Genomic DNA, 22371 nt, shown 5'->3' with positions numbered 1-22371 from the left:
GCAATTCCTCCCGTCACCCGCAGCTTCTCTCCCCGACAGCCCCCTCCCCCCAGCTCCGTTTACCAACCTCGCCGCCCCCCTCACCCCTCCACCATGCGAGTGGCTGAAGCCTCCTACTTGTAGGCCCCCCATCACCCGGGATCCCCGAAGTGCGACGGAGCCCTCACAGAGGGACCCCAGGCCCTTGCCGTCCAAGCCGGGCCCACATCCCCGCTGCCCGCTGCACGAACGGAGAGCCTGGGGGCTGCGGGGCGGGGCGCGGCGCGGTGGGGGACGGAGGCCCCCTGGTCTGCGGCGGCGCGGGGCCACCGGGCGCGCCTCCTTACCGGCTCTGGGTGCCTGTGCAGCCCCTGGGTTAGCTCAGTGCCGCCGAGAGGCCGGGGTCGCTGGCGTCGTCTGGCTGGTGCCTGGCCGCTGGCGGAGGCTCTCTCCCGGCTCGACGGCGGAGCCCGGAGCGAGGAGCCAGTTGGAGCGCTGCCGCCGCCGTCGTCGCCGCTGCCGCTACTGCCGCCGCCGCCGCCGCTGCAGCCTCTGCATTTCTCGCGCTCGCTCCCCCTCCCCTTCCTGCCCAGTGCCCTCCCCCCGCGCGTCCGCCCGCCCAGCCTCCCTCCTCCCGCGCTTCCCGCCCGCCTCTCTCCCCTCCCTCCAGCCCGGCGCCCCGCCCGCCTCCCCTCCACCCCCTCCAGCTCCGTGCTCCCCACCCCCTGCACTCCCTCTGCTCCCCTCCCCTCCCCTCCCTCCGGCGCAGACCCTCCCCTCTCCCCTCCAGCCTGGACACGCCCGCCTCCCCTTGACTCCCCCCAGCTCTGGGCCCCCACCTCCCCTCCCCTCCAGCACAGTCACCCCCATTTCTCTCCTGTCCTCCATCCTGGTCCCTCCCTTCCCCCCACCTCCCTTCCCCTCCCCTCCAACTCTCTGCCCCGCCATCGTTTCTTAACTGCCCTCTATTCAGATCCCCCCTCCGCCTCCCCTCTCCTCTCCTCCATTCCTGCGTCCCCCTTCCCCCGCCGCGCCGCCTGGGCTGTCCGTGGGCTTCTCTCACTCTCTCACTCTCTCTCTCTCTCTCTCTCTCTCCCCCTCATTTATTTGGAACCGTTGGATAAGAAGTGCTCGGGCTCTCGCTTAGACTTGGGGAGCTGCCTCGAGGTGATGAATGACACCCCCTGGCACCAGCTACCCTTCTCAGACCCCAGTCCAGCCCGCTCCCGACGTCGACTACGATTCCGCTACCTCGGCGGGCAGCGAGGTTGGGGTGAGCCCCAGCTGCAGGCGCGTCTGGGCTGTGCCGCTGCAAACGAGTTGCGCACCTTGGGCGGCTCCGCACCTGCACCTGCACCCGCACCCGCGGGGCTGAGCCCCGAAGGCTGCAGCTTCGGGGGAGGCGCGGTCGCCGAGGTCCAGCTGGTGGGGCGAGAGACGTCACCCCTCGGAGGATGCTCTCGGAACTTGGGAGAGGAAGGAGGGAAGAGAAGAGGGGAAAGGGGCCGTCGATGTTTTTGATGTCTGTGCTTTAATGGAGGCCACCAATATTGAGAAGACGGGGTTGGCCGAGGCAGCCCGCACGCTGCTGCTCGCGAGCGCTCGAGTCAAAGCTAGGGCCAACCGCGGCTTGTCCGGGTGCCCTGGGGGGCGGACACTTGGTTTCGCACCGGGACACAGAATAGCCACCGGGGTAGGAAGATGCGTTCACTTTGCTTACCTGTTGGCAAGAGGGACATACAAAAATAACGTAAGGTGACATCGTTGACAACGGTAGCTCTTTGATTACACAAAAGCCAATTTTACCTTCCCGCAAAAGCCAGTTGACGCCTTTGGAACTTTTATTTACGGCATTTTGGCGCCCTCTGGCTGTGTTTGGATCGCTTTCATGCTCGCCTGCGTCCCAGCCAAGAAAAAATCGATTGAGTTGCAGGTTGTCCTCAGGATGGTTCTGCCCTCATGACCTGGACGCGAATTCAGGGACAGGGTGGCCCTCCAGAACCGGAGTGACAAACTGTAACCATACTTAGGGAGGCAGACGTCAAAGGCAAGTACATCTGTATTCAACTGGGTAAAGGTAAGTGCATTTTCACTTAACAGGAAAATTAACTTATCATAACTTTAACTTACATATTTGAATTAAGCAAAGTGGCAATATTTACTCAACTGCACTAGCGATTTTGCAGTGGAAACACTTGACGACCCTACTGTACACATTTACAGGTCATAGGAGGCAGCACAAAATTAGATTAATGCATGCCAGCTGGAAATGTTCAAATTTAAACCAAAGGTAAGAAAAAAGCAGGAACTGTTTGTTTTTTCCTGTTTATCTTTCTGCCATTTAAAGTGAAATAAAAAGTTCATGTAGTAAAATACCAGGGAAGCAAATTACAAATGAGGCTGCCTCCAAAGCATTTTATTCTTTTGAATATTTATTTCCCTCACACCAGTACACCATCTATAAAGCTAAATGGAGGATGCAGGTTTTCCCACCTCCTTTTGGGGCCAGGTATTTCTTTGTTGTGGAAGGCTGTCCTATGCACTGTAGGATGTCTGGCATTCATTGCTGGCCTCTACTAGCAGCCAGTACCACCCTCCACACACACCACCAGCACCAGCACCAGTTGTGACAACCAAAAATGTCTCCAGATATCGCCAAATGTCTCCTGGGAGGCAAAATCACTCCAGGCTGAAAACCACTGGGCTACATTTTCTTTCAACCTCTATGAGCAAGTCTCTAGGTTTTTACCCTATCAAATTACATGAATATTTGCAATGTTCTGCTCAAGACATTTCCTGAGTTTGTTAGAGGAGCTGCATACTTGTTCATTTAGCATTCAGGGTTTTTATCCTTGTGATCTTCCAGGCATGTAAATCATCTTAAAATTAGCAAATACATTTCCTCATTGTATTTGCAGTATAAGCCTGTGGATGTTATCTTCCTTCTCTATTCTCTTTTTCTCATTTTTCCAAAAAAAAAAGACAACATAAAAATTAATGTTCAGTACCTTCAGTGCTTCCAGCTAAATCTTCATGATGGAGAAAACAAACCTTTCAAAGGTGTGATTGGAATACAGATCACGGGTTACCATAGAAACCGGAGGCAAAAGCTTACACCAACAAGGAGAACTGCAGGTCTCCTTAATTTTGTCTTCCATCAGATTTAGTTGTTCTCTTAAAACATTTTTTTAAATCTTTTTAAAGGAGGGTGAGAATTCATCTTCAGTGAGATAATGATGCAACTGACTGATAGTGCTATTAATCTTTAGAAGCTTTTACAGAATTTGTAGGTTTGCAGCAAATGGTTGCCAAAATGTTACCTCTCAATGTAACTATATTACTACATAAAATCCAATTTGGCGATGTTTTTAGTCTAATTTTTAGTTGTTCATCTAATATCATACATTTTTAATGTGTATGCTCTTTAAAACATTTTTTTAAACTGATGCTTAGGGAATAAATGAATAAACCTTTAAAGTTCTGAATTTTAGAAAACTGTTAACATCAACTATTGTGAATGTGTCTGTTTAGATTATAGACTAATGATCTTGAGAACAAATGTTAAGGGTGTAATTTATGATAAATTTAATTAGCTTTCACCATTATGCTCATGAAAAAAAGACTGTTTTACTCTCCAAATGGAATGAATGCATTTGTTTTTGACAAACAAAGCTGGATTTCATCGGTTATAAACTGAATTCCATTGTCATTTTTAATTGCCTGCATAACTTGCTCCAGAGAAGCATAACCTGCATTATGAAAATCATTATCCAAAAGATAAATCATTCTATGATTACTAATTTTTTTCTAAAAGATTTGTCTTTGCTTGCAATATAATGGACTCATTGTCACTTAAATTACTAGTCAGTTTACAAAAATTTCCATGTGCGTTCAGCTTTTCAAATCATATCTATTGTGTCAACTAAGACACCTACAATAGATAATTATACAGACCTCATCAAGCCTCAAAACCTCACTCTTATCTTCCCTCTCCCCACCTCCCACATCACCCACCAAGGCCTAGCGTCTTTCTCAGTTCCCATCCTTTCCTCTTAAATAGTAAAAAGAGGATTAAAATCTCAAATAAAAGATGTAGAACAAGAATGAATCAAAAGCATGGTGACAGTAGTGTCACCCGAGTGTGACTCTAGCCACCTTTGCTTGACATCTTTCTGGATAGTTCCTGTTCAAGGCCACTGCATTAATCCAAACCCTCAGAAACCCATTTAGAGAATTTGAAAGTAAATTCAGCTCTACTGGTAAGTTTTCGGTGGAGGACCAGCTTGCTGCAATTTGTTTACAAAATCTTATCTGCAAATTGCAAGCAAAAGGCCAGACAGTATTACAGATGAAAGTGTACAGCTTTTTTTCTCTTAAATATATTTATAATTTTTTAACCAAAAGAAAATATTGAAATCTATATATTCGTCTTTCTTCCTTCCTACCCCAACCCTACCCATTATTACAACCTCACCTTTCACACAGCCAAGTGAAAGGACTTCCTTTGTTTAAATCAGTGGTTCCCAATCAGGGGCTATTTTGCTATCCAGAGGACAATTGGCAATATCTGGAGGTATTTTTGGTTGTCACTATGGTAGGTGAAAGGGTGAGGAGGAAAAAGTGCTACTGGCATCTAGTGGGTAGAAGCCAGGGATGCTGTTAAACATCCCACAATGCACACAGGACAACCCCATGACAGTCATTCTGGGCCAAAATGTCAATAATGGCAAGGTTGAGAAACCCAGGTTTAAATGAGCATCAAGTTGCTGCCCAATTGGAAAATGCCTGATCTTTTTTTTTTTTTTTTTTTTCCTAAGAGCGCATGCTGCAGAGGGAAGCTGCCTCTTCCTCTGGCTTAAGGTATCTTCAGCAGGGCAAAGGCTTGGAGGCACAAAATTTAATGGAGAAATTTTAACAAGGGCCTGCAGCGCACAATGTGTGCTGAGCCCTTCATTAACCACATTCTCCACTATAACACAAATTGAGGCAATAGTTTCAAGAGGTATGTCAAAGACTAAAAGCAATGATTTTGAATTGCATTCCCTGTTACTGCACACCGAGTAACTGGAAGAAAATGACTTAACCTTGCTTCCCTATTTAATTTCCTCTTCGTGTACTGTAAACGGATAGCTGGGAAACCTGAGCAAACATTTGTTTACTACGAAGCACTGGACTTGAAATGGAAGGGACAGCCTGGCCTTGGTGCTACATTAGGAACATTTGCCCAAGATGAGAGGCAGATAAAAACAATCCTGTCTACCCGAATAGCTCTCATTCCCAACCCCCTTCTCCCTTTCATAGACTGTAATTCCTCCACTTATCCTTTCAGTCCCAAAGTACATTTCTAGTCACCGGCATTTTCTTTCTTTTTTTTTTTTGAGACAGAGTCTCACTCTGTTGCCAAGGCTGGAGTGCAGTGGTGCGATCTTGGCTCACTGCAACCTCCGTCTCCCAGGTTCAAGAGATTCTCATGCCTCAGCCTCCCAAGTAGCTGGGACTACAGGTGCCTGCTACCACACGCAGCTAAATTTTTTTTTTTTTAGTAGAGATGGGGTTTCACCTTGTTAGCCAGGATGGTCTCGACCTCCTGACCTCGTGATCCGCCCACCTCGGCCTCCCAAAGTGCTGGGATTACAGGCGTGAGCCGCCGCGCCTGGCCCAGCATTTTCTATTAAGAAAATACATAAAATTGTCGAGGCATTTAAACCATTGTGACTCCACCTTGAATAGGGGCTGGGTAAAGTAAGGCTGAGACCTACTGGGCTGCGTTCCCAGGAGATTAAGCATTCCAAGTCACAGGATAAGATACAGCAAGGTCTTGGAGACCTTGCTGATAAAACAGGTTGTGGTATAGAAGCTGGCCAAAGCCCACCAAAACCAAGATGACAACGAAAGTGACCTCTGATTGTCCTCATTGCTCCCACTAGTGCCATGACAGTTTACAGATGCCATGGCAACATCAGGAAGTTACCCTATATGGTCAAAAAAGGGGAAAAACCCTCAGTTCCGGGACTTGCCCACATTTTTCCCAGAAAACTCATGAATAATCCACCTCTTGTTTAAAATATGATCAAAAAATAACTATAAGTATCCTCAGCCAAGCAGCCCATGCCACTGCTCTGCCTACGGAGTAGTCATGTTTATTTCTTTACTTTCTTAATAAACTTGCTTTCAATGTACTATATGGACTTGCCCTGAATTCTTTCTTGCATGAGATCCAAGAACCTTCCCTTGGGGTCTGGATTGGGACCCTTTCCTGTAACAAACCAATGGTAAAAAGGTGATAGCCTCCTAAGCAGCGAGGGCTTTTTCCATGCAGTGCCTACCTGTTCCTACAGACGCCAGGGAGGGGATTATGGCATAGCAAGCTCAGTCTTGGGAAAACAGTCCTCGATTAAACCAGTCAGAGAACAAGTTACCTTACAATGGCATAAAGAATGTTGTAGAACAATTATTTACATGGCTCCACCTTTGAATAATGGAGACTGTAGAGGTCCTAGTGTTAAATACTGTGTGCTGCATCCACTCCTCAGCACCACCTGCTTCTACTCTCAGATCAGCCCTTACCATAATTAGAATATTTCTACTTTAACTTCAATGCAAGGAATGGTGCCTGAAATAAATTGGTAAGTGCAAAAGCAAGTTGCTAACCAGAATGCAAAGGATGCACATTTTTACTATAAGTAAATAAATTAAGGGATGCTGCCTTGCCTACTTCTCTAAAGTGCAAATACGGACCAAATTCCAGTGTCTACCTAACTCTGCTCTTTTGATAAACTCCCTAAGACTCCCAAACAGATACCATAGCCCTCTTGCATTTCAAGCCTAGGAATCTCCTACTCAGATAAGTTCAACTCAGTGTCAGAATGATTTCTCTCTACAGGAGGAAAGTAAATGATAAGAAATAAGAGAGCCAGGTTTGAACAAACAAGCAAAACCAAGCTACTGTGTCAGTAGTTTCAAGGGAAACAGAACGGCATATATGAAAATGTGGTAGATGAACATAAGATGTAGCAGGGTACTTGGCACGACAAGAAATCATGGTCACCGTCTTGAAGCCTCAGTGTTCCTGGAAAAACTTGAACAGAAAAAGAAAAGCAATTTCATGGTAATTAAGGTATTCGTTTTATCACAGTCAAACACAAGGGAAGTTGTCAAAAACGACTTCTTAGATGCCTCTAGCAAGTTGCTGAACAGTATGTAGGGACTGTCCCATTGATGTTATAAACAAAAACATGGGAAAATACCCCAGACTGCTAAGAGTGGATCTCGCTGGGCACTGGTGTCATTTCAGAGGTGGGACAGAGGACAGCTTATCTTTCATTCCATGTTATAACGTTTTATGTTGAACAAATGTTTTTGCAATGACCATTTGTTACTTTGGTAATCAGAATATACAATTTTAGGAGTTGCTCAGGATTCCTGTTCAGGGCTAAGAAGTCCCTGCCTTCTTATCAACTTTCCCTGGGCTGTTTTTTGGGCTTTGTGTTTGTTTGTTTGTTTGTTTTGTCTTGTTTTGTTTTGAGATGGAGTCTCACTCTGTAGCTCAGGCTGGAATGCAGTGGCACTATCTTGGCTCACCGCAACCTCCGCTTCCCTGGTTAAACAATCCTCCTGCCTCAGCCTCCCGAGTAGCTGGGATTACAGGCACTCACCACCACACCCGGCTAATTTTTGTGTTTTTAGTAGAGACTGGGTTTCATTATATTGGCCAGGCTGGTGTCAAACTCCTGACCTCAGGTGATCCGCCTGCCTTGGCCTCCCAAAGTGCTAGGATTACAGGCATGAGCCACCAAGCCCAGCCCCCCGGACTCTTTTTAACACCATACATCTGCTTTCTGTGTCTTTCTGCTTCTTCATCTTACAATGAGTGATGCCATGTGAGTCAAGAATGAGGCCAAAACCCTAGCACTTCTCCTTTGACTTTGTTGCATTATTTCCACTCATTTTGACCTCAGAGCAAATAGAAAGATATTCCACCCCTGGTGCAGGTCTCCAGTCCACTTCTAGTGCAAAGGAAACTCCTCTCTAGCTTTATTCATGTTGAGGTCATTGATCAAATGACTAGCGCTTACAGGAAAAGAACGTTTTAGCCTATAGTTAGCCCCTACCTTCTCCGTTCATATATTAACCTTTTTGTATTGATGAGCCCACAACACTAATACAAAGTTCTGTTTTTCATATGACATTGTTTTTTGTGTTCTTCCCAGTATCTCTGAATGATCTTCTATGACACAGCATTGCTGCTGAATCAGGGCTATGCTGATTTTTATGACTTTTGCTCTTCAATAAAATTAAACAAATTCAGTGCAACCAAGAGCCTCAACACCAAGGCATCCTAAAACTTTTTTTTTTTTTTTTTTTGGTAGAGATAGGGTCTCACTTTATTGCGCAGGATGGTCTCAAACTCCTGGCTTCAAGCAACCCCCCTGCCTCAGCCTCCCAAGGTGCTGAGATTGCAGGCTTGAGCCACCAAGCCTGACCATTACAACTTTTTTTTTTTTGAGACAAAGTCTCTCTCTGTCGCCAGGCTGGAGTGCAGTGGCGCAATCTCGGCTCACTGCAACCTCCATCTCCTGGGTTCACGCCATTCTCCTGCCTCAGCCTCCCAAGTAGCTGGGATTATAGGCGTCTACTACCACACCTGGCTAATTTTTTGTATTTTTAGTAGAGATAGGGTTTCACCACGTTGGTCAGGCTGGTCTCGAACTCCTGACCTCAGGTGATCCACCTGCCTCCGCCTCCCAAAATGCTGGGATTACAGGCATGAGCCATCATGCCCAGCCTAAATTTCTTAAAGTCAATTTTTTCATGTATATTTTTACTAGAGATAAATAAATTTTCTCATCAGGCCACATATTATATTGATGTGGTTTGGCTTTGTGTCCCCATCGAAATGTCATCTCGAATTGTAATCCCCAGGTGTTGAGGGAGGGACATGGTGGGAGGTGACTGAATCATGGGGCAGTTTCCCCCATGCTGTTCTTGTGATAGTGAGTGAGTTCTCATGAGATCCGATGGTTTTATAAGTGTTTGGTAGTTCCTCTCTTGCCCTGTCTCTCTACTGCTGCCATGGAAGACGTGCCTGCTTCCCCTTTCATCATGACGATACGTTTCCTGAGGCCTCCCCAGCCATGCAGTACTGTGAGTCAATTAAACCTCTTTTTATAAATTACCCAGTCTCAGGGAAGTTCTTTATAGCAGTGTGAAAATGAACTAATACATATGTCGACCTCCAAAGGGCAGAGACCATCATATAATTCTTCTAAAGCGTTTTTCTGAGAAGGTAAAAATAATGTTGTCCAGACAGGCAACTTTGTGCTGGAGTTGACAGTGAGATTCTCCCTCCATGGGGTGGAGGGTGGAGGGAAGGAGCTGGAAGCTTGTCCTTGGTCAGTGTCAGCATTTCCACTGGGGAAGGAAGGTCTCTTCAAAACATACACATCTCAGTTTCTGATTCTGCCTCCACAAGAATGTGTCTCAAGCAGAGCTTTTCAACCTGGGGACCCCAGTCTCCTGGGGGATTTTGGATGGATATTAGGGAGTTCTTGACCCCTCCACCCAGATTTCTTTTACTAAATACCAGACATTTTGGGTTGAACTTTAAACAAATACTGAAGAACAAAAATTGACTTTTGAAGTATTGTGTTGGCAGAAAAACAATAAGAAATATTTGTATTTTAAGGGCCTCCTCCTCTTCCTCCTCCAGCTTCTGAGTTTAAGACCTTGGTTTATGTTTATGTTTGGCCACCATTTTTCTTTCTTTCTTTCTTTCTTTCTTTCTTTTTTTTTTTTTTTTTTTTTTTTGAGACAGAGTCTCTCTCTCTCTCTGTCACCCAGGCTGGAGTGCAGTGGTGCGATCTTGGCTCACTGAAACCTCCACCTCCTGCGTTCAAGCAATTCTTCTGCCTCAGCCTCCCAAGCAGCTGGGACTACAGGCATCACTATGCCTGGCTAATTTTTGTATTTTCAGTATTTTCAGTAGAGACAGGGTTTCGCCATGTTGGCCAGACTGGTCACAAACCCCTGACCTCAGGTGATCCAGCCCCATCAGCCTCCTAAAGTGCTGGAATTACAGGCATGAACCACAGCATTATGGCCACCATTTCTGCCTGGAAGGGCACAGTGGGACTCTAACAATGGACACCCCACGTCTTGTTAGTAGCTGTTTCAAATCTTCTGAAGGATGAGAAGACTTAAAATCTATTCTCTTAGCAATTGTCATTATGCAATATATTGTTACTAACTGTAGTCACTATGTGAGGCCATGCCTATGTTAAATAGTTTGATGTAGCCATTTCACATTTTCTGTATACATCTATCAAAACATCATGTTGTATACCTCATAAATATATATAATTTTACTTGTCAATTTTAAAAATTGATTAATAATAAAATTAAAAATCCTATTTAAAAAAACCTGTTCAAGGGCCTGCAAATTGCTGGGGGAAGCACAAGAGGCAGGAAGCACAGAGAAAGGAAGAGGCAACCTGGGCCAGGAAGAGGGCAATTGTTCCCCAGCAACCCACTGGATCCACGCAGAAGCACCCTAAGTGGCTCCTGGGGAACACCGGGAGGAGATTCGAACTGGAAGACCAGGGACCTGACACCTGCACCTGACCTCAGGTGATCCACCCGCCTTGGCCTCCCAAAGTGCTGGGATTACAGGTATGAGCCACCACGCCGGGCCCGGACTTTTTTTTTTTTTTTTTGAGACAGAGTCTCGCTCTGTAGCCCAGGCTGGAGTGCAGTGGCGTGATCTCAGCTCACTGCAACCTCCACCTCCCAAGTTGTAGCAATTCTCCTGCCTCAGCCTCCCGAGCTCCTTCTGGGATGGGGATGCTGAAGACCCCACCTGAGGGTGGGGACGTGGAATGAGCCTAAAGGACATATGTAACTACTGGTATAAAAAATGCCACCCACTGCATAAACGTGTGTTTGTCACTATATTTCTTTTTTTTTTCTTTTGGTGGGTTGGCGGGGGACAGAGCCTCACTCTGTCGCCCAGGCTGGAGTGCAGTGGTACAATCTTGGCTCACTGCGTCTCTGCCTCCTGGGTTTCAGCGACCCTCCTGCCTCAGCCTCTGGAGCAGCTGGGATTACAGGCGCCCACCACCACGCCCGGCTGATTTTTTTGTATTTTTAGTAGAGACGGGGTTTCACTATGTTGGCCAGGCTGGTCTCAAACTCTTGACCTCAGGTGATCCACCCGCCTCAGCTTCCCAAAGTGCTGGGATTACAGGTGTGAGCCACCAGGCCCCGCCATGTCATTATACTTCTTAATGTTGTCATTAACAGATAATCTCAAAAGTACTGACTTTTTTGGGGGGGCAGAGTCTCTCTCTGTTGCCCAGGTTGGAGTGCAGTTGCTCGATCTTGTCTCACTGCAACCTCCACCTCCCAGGTTCAATTGAGTCTCATGCCTCGGTCTCCCAAGTAACTGGAATCATTTTTAGTAGAGACACGGTTTCGCCATGTTGGCCAGGCTGGTCTCAAACTCCTGAACTCAGGTGACCCACCCGCCTTGGCCTCCCAAAGTGCTGGGATTACAGGTGTGAGCCACCACCACGCCTGACCCTAACTTTTTTTTTTTTTGAGACAGAGTCTCGCTCTGTCGCCCAGGCTGGAGTGCAGTGATGGATCTCGGCTCACTGCAACTTCCGCCTCCCGGGTTCTAGCAATTCTCCTGCCTCAGCCTCCCAAGTAGCTGGGATTACAGGCGTCTGCCACCACGCCCAGCTAATATTTTGTATTTTAGTAGAGACAGGGTTTCACTGTGTTGCCCAGGCTGGTCTCAAACTCCTCAGGTGATCCTGCTGCCTCAGGCTCCCAAAGTGCTGGGATTACAGGATGAGCCATGGCACCCGGCCGACATTTTTTTTAAGAGCAGTTGAAAACTAAGTTTAAGCACAGAGTCCATGCTTTCAGAAATACAGAGTCTGATACAGAGGCTGATAATCTAGAGCAGAAGTCAGCAAAATTTTTCATAAAGGGTCAAATAGTGAATATATTTGGCTTTGAAAGCCATGAGATTTCTGTTGACACTACCCACCACTGCCACTGTATCAGGATGCAGCCACAGACAATGTGTCAACAAATGTTCATGGCTATGTTCCAATAAAACTTTATTTACATAACACCTAGCAGGTCACTCTTGACACAAGGGAAGCAGTTTGCCCATTCCTGATCTGTATCTTTAATAATTTGCTCCTGCTAAAATCACTCCTAAACTATAATAATGTGAGTTTGAAGGTTCCTTTCAAATAACTCAAATTGCTTTAATATGTATTATCTTATCTACCTTAGGAAATTATCTGGGAGCAAAAAATAAATGGAGAAAAAAGAGTTCTCTAATTTTCTAACATGTCATATACAGAATTTCATGTGAATATTTCCACATTCTCAAATCATTATTTTTTCTTTTCACTAAGGTTAACTCTGTACATTCTTTCATGTATTTAAATACATTTCATTGTTTTTTTCATCCACTCAAAACATTTATGACATAAGGTGATGACATTTGAATTTAATCCCGATTTCCATTAGGAGAGGCTTATACTCCCTTCTGAGGTCTATTTTATTTTAATCTCATGAATTTCACAATATCCTAGTAATTGAATATAGCTTGAAATATCTGCCAATGTAATCTGGAATTATCTCCTTGTAGGGAAGCAAAATGGGGGAAAGAAAGCAAGTAATGTCAGTCAACTAAAAGGCATAGAGATAAAAGGAAATGAAACAGGAAGCCGAATAAATGCCAGGTTTAGTGCACGCCATTTTTCTGAATGGGACATTTTTTAATATTCTACAATATAATACTTTTGCCTCATGATATAGGATAGCAGATGAATCCTGGCTAAACGAATAGATGCAGATCTATTTTCAGTTATCTTAGATTAATTCCTGAAGACTGCAGTTTAATAATTCTGAGTCTGAATTTCATTTTTATTATATCACTACATATTGAGAACCCTTCAAAAGTTTGTCTAGTTCAATTCTAAAATTCAACTGAGGCTAGGTGCAGTGGCTCATGCCTGTAATCTCAGCACTTTGGGAGACCGAGGCGGGCGGATCACCTGAGGTCAGGAGTTCGAGACCAGCCTGGTCAACATGGTGAAACCCTGTCTGTACTAAAAATACAAAAATTAGCCAGGTGTGGTAGTGCATACCTGTAGTCCCAGCTACTTGGGAGGCTGAGGCAGGAGAATCGCTGGAATCCAGGGGCAGAAGTTGCAGTGAGCAGAGATCGCACCACTGCACTCAAGCCTGGGTGACAGAGCGAGATTCCATCTCAAAAAAAAAAATTAATTAAATTAAATTCAGTTGAAACAACAGTGTTTTGAAAAGCTTTTTAAAACACTGTTTAAAATTTAGAACTGAAAGAAACCATGTCCAAAAATACACAGCCAAGTCACCTCCCACATTCGGGGTAGGTGTTGATAACCAATCAATATCAATCAATCAAAGCATTCTTTCTGTGGCTAAAAAGTTTTTTGTAATACTATGCCCCAGATTCTACTGCCAATTAATCTGATCTCACCCCAAAGCTGATATGTCATTGTCATCTCCACTGTAGTCCAATTTCTTCATATTATAAATTGAGAATCTAAGACACATTGAGGTTAAAGGATCTTCTCAGTGCCAAAGATGCTGCTCCAGTCAGTTCAACGCCTTTCTGCTTCTGTTTTTGAAATACCAGATTACCCCTACACCAGGATGGGATGGGGTGGCCACTATGGCAACATGGATTTTAAACATATGCAAACTAAACATAATTTGGGTCACCTATTAAACGCTGGAAACTATTCCTGAGTGCTGGGAATTCAGCAGCAAACAGGGCAGACGCAGGGCTTGCCAGCATAAGGGGTAAAAAGAATAAGGTCACTCCAGATAGTGCTTCCTCTCAGGACGGGTCGCTTTCTAGAATGCTTGTGGAAGGCGTGTAGGAGGAGGAGAGCTGAACCATGAGAGCCAGCCCTGCAATCATGAGGAGAGGGTGGTAGTGGGTACAGGGTGCCGCTAGTTGAGAGCGAAAAAGGATTGCTGGAAGGAGGCAAGGGCAGCAGTCTGCTGTGTTCAGTGCTGAGGGATAGAGCGGGATGAGGACCCAGGGGCGCTTTGGGGATGGGGGCAGTGTGTGGCCCGGGCTGGACAGGTTCCAGGGGAGTGGTGATAACAGACGTCCTGGGCTAAGGCGAGTGGAGGGGAATGGAGACTGAACACGGACGAAACTTTCCAGAAGTTTTATTGATTGTGACAGGAAGCAGAGAAATGCAGCATTAGCTAGAGAGAATTTTGGATTAAGGAAAAGGTTTTGTAATGAAGGCTTTGAGAGCGTGTGTATATGCCGATGGGTGTACAAGGGCCAGGGAGCTGAATGTTGGAGGAAGAGGGGCCAGATACAGATGCAAAGTCCTTGAGTCCTTGAAAAGGCAAGGTGTGTTTGGGTGCAGGGGATAGAAACAGGGAAGGGATGGGCTTTATAGGAACAGGGGTATTTTGCCCACCTACAGGAGGAGGAATTATAGGGAAGAGGGGCTTGCACGTAGGTAGGCTATTAGGTTAAGAGGTTGATGAAGGTGGGATACGTTTCCAAATACTAACTTAGATACACATTTCTTATGCTATGAGACATAAACTCCAGAATAGTGTGGCTCCTTGTCCATTTCATTCACTGTTGTAAGCTCAGAGCCTAGAACAGGGCTTGGTGACTGTGACATTAGACACTCAATAAATACGTGTGGAAGCAAAGGCATTGCAGAGCACTGGTTTTGCCAGTCTGGTTTTCCAAATAACCACAAGGTGGCAGGCTTGTTCAAAAAAAACACAGTGTCGCCTGCTTGGCTAATTTCTACTGTGTAATAAGTAATAAGCCCAGGATGACTTTTAAGTGAATTTTTTTTTTTTTTTTCTAGACGGAGTCTCTCTCTGTCACCAGGCTGGATTGCAGTGGCACAATCTTGGCTCACTGAAACCTCTGCCTCCTGGGTTCAAGCGATTCTCCTGCCTCAACCTCCCGAGTATCTGGGACTGCAGGCACGCGCCACCACGCCCGGCTAATTTTCGTATTTTTAGTAGAGACGGGGTTTCACCGTGTTAGCCAGGATGGTCTCGATCTCCTGACTTCGTGATCCACCCGCCTTGGCCTCCTAAAGTGCTGGGATTACAGGTGTGAGCCACCGCGCCCGGCCAGGATTAGTTCTTTGTTCATCCCGAATGTTTACTTGCTGTCCACATGTGGCAAAAACAGATTCTTTCCAGTGATGATCAATCCCAGTGTCCGCTGCCTTCCTAACACCGTATGCAAAAGCTCTTCCCCTTCTCCATAGCCTGGTCCCTCCAATTCCCACTGCTTCACAGTACTGTCATCGCCAACAGTAAAAAAAAGAAGTCCCGGCCGGGCGCGGTGGCTCACGCCTGTAATCCCAGCACTTTGGGAGGCCAAGGCAGGCAGATCACGAGGTCAGACGATCGAGACCATCCTGGCTAACACGGTGAAACCCCGTCTCTGCTAAAAATACAAAAAATTCGCCGGGAGTGGTGGCGGGCGCCTGTAGTCCCAGCTACTCGGGATGCTGAGGCAGGAGGATGGCGTGAACCCGGGAGGCGGAGCTTGCAGTGAGCCGAGATAGCGCCACTGCATGCCAGCCTGGGCGACAGAGCAAGACTCCGTCTCAAAAAAAAAAAAAAAAAAAAAAAAAAGCCCCACAAAAGTGAGGACATATTCCTCGTACAAAGCCTTCATGTGCTTGTATTGTACGGACACATTTCCGTTGAGTCAGGTTCCAAATTCTAACCTCTCCATCACATGGCCGAGAAAGGACAGGAGCCAGGCTCCTTGGATGCTTCGCCAAGAAATTGACCCCGTCTCAGTGACCATCCAGGGAAGAAGGAATGGTTTTGCAAATACTCTTTCCAGTTTGACAGCATTTAAATCTCTTACGCATTCTCGTGGGACCGCAGAAGGATGTATCATAGTTTCTGGGAAGTCTGTAAATCCAACTTGCTTTCACGGACATAGTTATCCGGGTTCCAGCTCAGCATCTTCACTTTCCTCTTGGTTGTTCTTCCTGCCAAACTCCACGAGCTTTTCATTCCGGGTTCCTATTTTCTCGTAGAAATGATTTCCCCTTAAAATAACAATACTTACTGCCTCTCAGCTATTTCTTACATTTGGCAAATTTCAAAGTCACATGAGAAATGTAAAACACTACAGAATCCCCCATATGAAACAAGATCTTCTCTGAGATCACCTTAGGTGTCTGGACTCTTGATTTTAGAATCTGAATTCCATTTGTATAAGTCAGATAAGATTCCATTGGCTGCTTTTGTTTTGCTTTTTTTGTTGTTTTGTTTGTTTGTTTGTTTAGACAGGGTCTCGCTCTGTCACTAGGCTGGAGTGCAGTGGCGCGATCTCAGCTCACTGCAACCTCCGCCTCCCGGGGTTCAAGTGACCCTCCTCCCTCAGCCTTCTGAGTAGCTGGGACTACAGGCATGCGCCACCACACCTGGCTAACTTTTGTAATTTTGGGTAGAGACGGGGTTTCACCATGTTGTCCAGGCAGGTCTCCTGACCTCAACCAATCCGCCAGCCTCAGCCTCCCAAAGTGCTGGGATTACAGGCGTGAGCCACCGCACCCATCCTTAGATTGGGTCTTTTGAAAAGAAATCTCTTGGTGTTTTTCCTCATAGAGAATTTCTTAACATTTGATTTTTTTTTCCCTAACTACATCCTGGGATATTGAAAATTCGGGTGAAAATTAATTTTTGTTCTTTTTTTAAAAAGTGGCATATAGGCCGGAGGGTGGTGGCTCACGCCTGTATGCCGGGCTCCCAAAGTGGCTCAGCACTTTGGGAGGCTGAGGCGGGTGGATCACCTGAGGTCAGGAGTTCAAGACCAGACTGGCCAATATGGTGAAACCCCATCTCTACTAAAAATACAAAAATCAGCTGGGTGTGGTGGTGGGCGCCTATAATCCCAGCTACTTGGGAGGCTGAGGCATGAGAATTGCTTGAACCCAGGAGGCGGAGGTTGCAGTGAGCTGAGATTGCACCACTGCACTCCAGCCTGGGTGACAGAGCAAGACTCTGACTCAAAAAAAAAAAAAAAAAAGTGATATATAGGGTTGATTCTGATGCTTCTGTGTGATTATGTCCCTGACACTGTATTTTTGTTCTGTTTTGCTTTGCTTGCATTTGAATTCGATAAAATCTATACAGTCTTTTAGGTGTTCAAATCAATTGCTTCCTTTAGAGAGTTTGAGAATTGGACGCCATCCTTACCCTGCTTCATTTTCCTCACCAGTAGAGTGGGAAAATAACAGTATCTATCTGTGGGGGGTTGTATTACCCAAAACATTTGTTGCCCCTCCCTGGTGGAGGACTGTGCTTTCCCCATCCACTGATATCACACGTGGCCATGGGATTTGAGATGCCCTTCCATGTAGTAGGATAAAACCTCCCCAGCTCATTGAGGTCAGGAGGGACACTGTGACTTGCTTTGGCCATTGAATTGAGGGGAGATGTGATGTGTTTCACGTCTGAACAGAAGTTCAAGAACTAGCTCCTGGCTTGCCATCATTCCTTTCCTTTTTCCTGGAGACTACCAATCTCCACCCACGTACTGCACTTCCTTCCATGACACAGCCCCACGACGGACACAGCATGTGGGCGAGAAGCAAACATGAATGGCTGTGAGCCTCTGAGATCTGGAGACTATTTTTTAACTGAGGCATTACTTAGTCCAAGTTAACTGATACAATATATGGTGGCTGTGAGAATAAGTGAGCTCATATCTGTAAAATCCTTAGCCTCTTGTGTGGTATAACTTAAGCAATGAACACATATTAAGTTATTAATATCCTTGATCACTATTCATTCATTCAATTTATCTGCCACATTGAGGATAAAAGACCATGTAGGTATCTAATTTCCCTTACAAGGTGTTGGCATAATTCAGAGGTTTAAAATGAGATTTAGAGTCCAATAAAGGGGTTACGATCTCCTCTCTATGGAAAGCAGTGATAAGTGCAGAAGACGAAGTGCCAATTCATGGGACACATGTGCTCCAGAATATTTCTCAGGCCACTAGCACTAATTTCCCTGGCACTGCAACTCTGCCTTTGTGGCCTCTTATAGTTCAGAAGGTAAATACTTCTGACTGCTCAATACAACCAATAAGAAGAAATTACTCAACCTAAGATACTCTTAATTTTTTTGATTCAATTCTATTGAATGATTGTCTTCTTCGACTTATGATAGTGAGTTCTTGGCACCTAGGAAAGGAAAATGCACACTCCCCTATCTGTGCTAGGGAAGGTAACAGAGCCAGGTCTATTTGGTGCCAAATTAGAATTATTTTGAAATCTCCTTGACATAGCTGAATGTCAAGAATGCAGATGCATTCTAAGGTCCCAAAGAATGCAAATGTACTTTCAAATTGATGTCAACTTAGTGCTTTTCATACAGTTTTGAATGTTTACATGTTAACAAAACCGTCCTGAGTGATGTCGATTCAGAGCTGCAGTTCCCACCAATTCTTTCCACCCAGATCAAGCACCGCAGACTCCACCCATTCAGACAATTCACAGCAATATTCCTTCATTTGGGCCCTTGAGTGAAGAAGAAAACAGTATACACTGTAATTCTTTCACTGGAGGGTCTGAAAGCCTGTCACCTACAGAAGCCCTCCAAGGTCCAGGACTTAGAGGCAGGGGTTCCCTCCAAATCGTTCAAGAGGCAAGCACCTCCAAGCTCCCTGACTCCCACCCTTGTCTGGAAACATGTCTGGAGAAATTGACTCCAAGTGGTGCCAGTCCATTTGTTTGTTACTGATAAGCACAGAGGAGGGAGATTGAGGCGCAGACCTGAAAATGGGGAAATTAACCTTAGCCAATTGATGCAAGCGTGCCCATTCCATTTTCCACAATCTGATCCCAGAAGTCTGTAACCAGGAAAATACCCACCAATAGGTTACTGCAGGCTTCTCTGGAGACCAGGTTACCTAATAAAGAGGCCAGCTGGCTCTCTAGCCAAAATGAGTTTTGTACCTACTGGGAAACCCACTTTTTCACAAGCTCTGCCCAAACTTGCAAATTGCTTTTATGTATTTTAGTCTTAATTATAAAAGGACAGCCAAGGATTGCCAGGCATTTAAGAAAACTTGCTGCTGGGTGCGGCGGCTCACGCCTGTAATCCTAACACTTTGAGAGGCCAAGGCAGGTGGACCACTTGAGGTCAGGAGTTCGAAACCAACCTGACCAATATGGCAAAACCCCATCTCTACTAAACACACACACACACACACACACACACACACACAAAATTAGCCGGGCATGGTGGCAGGCGCCTATAATCCCAGCTACTCAGGAGGCTGAGGCAGGAAAATGGCTTGAACCCAAGAGGTGGAGGTTGCAGTGAGCCGAGATCGCACCATTGCACTCCAGCCTGGGCAACAAGAGTGAAACTCCATCTAAAAAAAAGAAAAGAAAAGAAAAGAAAACTTGCAACCTGAGCTAGAGAAGTCTGGTGGGAAGGACTCCAAAGGAAATAAACGATACAGGAACTGGAGATATATATACATAATATCAATACCCTCAGAGCTATTAAAGAAGAAAGTATCCTCATAAAATAAGAACAGGAAAACATGAAACAAGTTCAGAAAGCAAGAGAAATTCCTTGTAAATTAACAATGTGATAACCAAGATATAAATTTCAGTAGAGGATTAGAATATAATATGGAAGAAATGCTAGAAAGGAAAATAGAAATATCAAGAAATAGAAAACAGGAGTGAAAAGAAGAGGCAGAGATTCAAAACAAGAGGTCCAACATTTCTGAAATTCCAGAAGAAGAACAGAAGAGAAGAAATTATCAAAGAGATTGTAGCAAACTTTTCCCAGAACCGAGGATCACAAGTCTCTGAATTAAAAAGGCACACTCGGTGCCAAGCCCAATGAATGGATAAAAAGATCATAAGAAAGCACACCATCTTGAAATCTCAGGACCCTGGAGATAAAGAAAAGATGCAGAAGACTTCCAGAGAGGAAACAAACAAACGGAATCAGGAATCAGAATGGCCATACTAGATTTAAAAAGATAAAGACTTTCAAAATTCTAAAGGAAAATTGCTCTCAATCTAGATGTTTTTTTTTTTTTTTGGATACAGGGTCTTGCTCTGCCACCCAGCCTGGAGTGCAGTGGCATGATCATGGCTCACTGCAGCCTCGACTCCCCCAGGCTTAGGTGATCCTCCCCCCTCAGCCTCCTGAGTAGCTGGGACCGTAGCATACCACCATGCCAGGATAATATTTTGTACTTTTTGTAGAGACGGGGTTTTGCTATGTTGCCCATGCTGGTCTCAAACTCTTGCACTCAAACAGTCTGCCCACTTCAGTCTCCCAAAGTGCTAGGATTACAGGGATAAGCCATCACACCCGGCCAGTCTAGTATTTTATACCCAACCAATCTATCCGTCCAAAGAAAGGATAGAATAGACATATTCAGACTTTTAAAGACTGTCAGAATGAGGGTCAAAGCCAAGGAGAAGAGAGACATACAATCAAAAAGGAGGGTATCCAACACAAGGGAGCATCAGAAAGAAGTCCCAGCATAACAACAGGACAGCCAATCCAGGCAAGAGCTGGTCCAGGTCAGATCAATTAAACCAAAAGATTATGATGCATTTGAGAATTTGGAAACTAATACTGATAGACACTTGGAAATAAGAAGTAATTACACTTTCAGAGACAACAAAACACATGAGAAAAGGTGGCAACTTCAGGAACAACAAAAGTTTGTAAAAAGGAATCAGCTTATATACCCTACTTGGCTCAGTGGTAAACCATATTTATTTGGTCATAACAATGTAAATCCTGACTAGTAATTTAACAACAAATTACAACATATTGGGAAAATGCAAGGCTGAAAAGCAGGGAAGGAGAGATGAGAGGGAGAGCTATCAGAACACCCTATGCTTATATCGCATAACAGAAATTCAGTAAATAATGTCTACAAGTGACAAATCAAAAATTAGAAACTAAGAGCAGTAAAATATAGAGGAACTTGCCAGGAAAACCAACTAAGGATTGCAAGGCCACATCCCTAAGGAAAGCAAAAAGAAAGATGGGAAGGAATGAGTAGGGGAATGGTGTTTTCCATTATAAGCTCTTTTGTACTGATAACGTTTTAAATTACATATACGTATTACCTTGATTTTTTAAGTTAATTTTTTTAAAACGAAAGAGAAAACATAGGTTCATCATCAAGGAATTACCAGTGTAGCTGGGGAGATAAGACACCAGCATGTAAAAAGAGAATAAGAATAATACAAGTTTAACTTTTAAGGACAAAAATAGAACACAATTCACCAGGCAGTTTGACTAATTGCCAAAAAAAAAATTCCAGAGTCAGAGAGAGAAGAGCTCGTTGCCGCCTTGAGGTTACAGGGGAAGACTTTGTGGAGCGGGAGGATCTGCCCTGGGTTTCCTTGGGAAGGCAGAACTTTCTACTTACACACGGCAAGGTCAGGCCAAAGAATTCTTAGAGGCAAACACAAGACATGCTGAGAGGGAGGACAGTGAGCAATCCGTTTGGACTGAATCGCTAATTGCTTTTTTCCAATTTAGGTCCTACAGGAGCTGTTCAACCATCCAACCAGGAAGGGTCGATGGAGTCCAGGCTCCAAAAGGTCTTAGAAGTCAGGTTAAAAAGTTTTTGAGTGTTCCCCAAAGAGATGCAGGTCCACACTGAAGGTGCACAAAATGACAGACAGCAAGAGCACGTTGGGCCTTCTGTTTTGTCAACATTAATTATAGCAATTGACATTATATCTTCATTCAGCCTGTATGTAAGATGGTCAGTGTGTGTATGAATCTATCCCAAGGTGGTGTGCGTGACAGGAGTGGGGATAAGTTTATACACTCACTGGCCATCTCACATACAGGCTTTCCCACCCCTTACTTCCCATGTATTGTCCTGTTTTGCAGTACACGTGCCTCATGTGTTAGCCTAATTAACCCTCAAAAAATGGACAAGTGGCTTAAAAAGATACTTGGAAATAAATTACAGATTGAACTTAATATTAGTACTAATAGAGAAAGAACAGACAAGCCACAGGAAATCTGCAGAGCCGACTCACCTATGTCTCAGCCTGAGCTAAAAGCAACATGGGCCAGGTGCAGTGGCTCATGACCAAAATCCCAACACTTTGGGAGGCGGAGGTGGGCAAATCACCTGAGGTCAGGAGTTCAAGACCAGCCTGGCCAACATGGTGAAACCCTGTCTCTACTAAAAGTACAAAAATTAGCTGGGCATAGTGGCCCACACCTGTAGTCCCAGCTACTCGGGGGGGCTGAGGCAGGAGAATCGCTTGAACCTGGGAGGCAGAGGTTGCA

General features: G+C 45.1%; 1 protein-coding gene and 1 pseudogene across 1 annotated transcript in view; both read right to left on the bottom strand.

The window, feature by feature from the left end:
• The window catches only part of BASP1 (brain abundant membrane attached signal protein 1), a 58973-nt gene extending 58430 nt beyond the window's left edge, over positions 1-543 (bottom strand). Inside the window, exon 1 of the mRNA XM_054488264.2 lies at positions 327-543. The gene's annotated coding sequence lies outside the window, so the exon portion shown is untranslated. The remainder of the gene's footprint in view (positions 1-326) is intronic.
• Positions 544-13882: 13339 nt separating this feature from the next.
• Positions 13883-16074, bottom strand: LOC129036137 (DDB1- and CUL4-associated factor 13-like; annotated as a pseudogene).
• Between the last annotated feature and the right edge of the window lie 6297 nt (positions 16075-22371).

This window comes from Pongo pygmaeus, chromosome 4 (genome assembly GCF_028885625.2).
Source record: "Pongo pygmaeus isolate AG05252 chromosome 4, NHGRI_mPonPyg2-v2.0_pri, whole genome shotgun sequence".
Taxonomy (NCBI): domain Eukaryota; kingdom Metazoa; phylum Chordata; class Mammalia; order Primates; family Hominidae; genus Pongo; species Pongo pygmaeus.
Note: the sequence above shows the minus strand (reverse complement) of the source record. Positions and strands in the feature narration are given on the sequence as shown.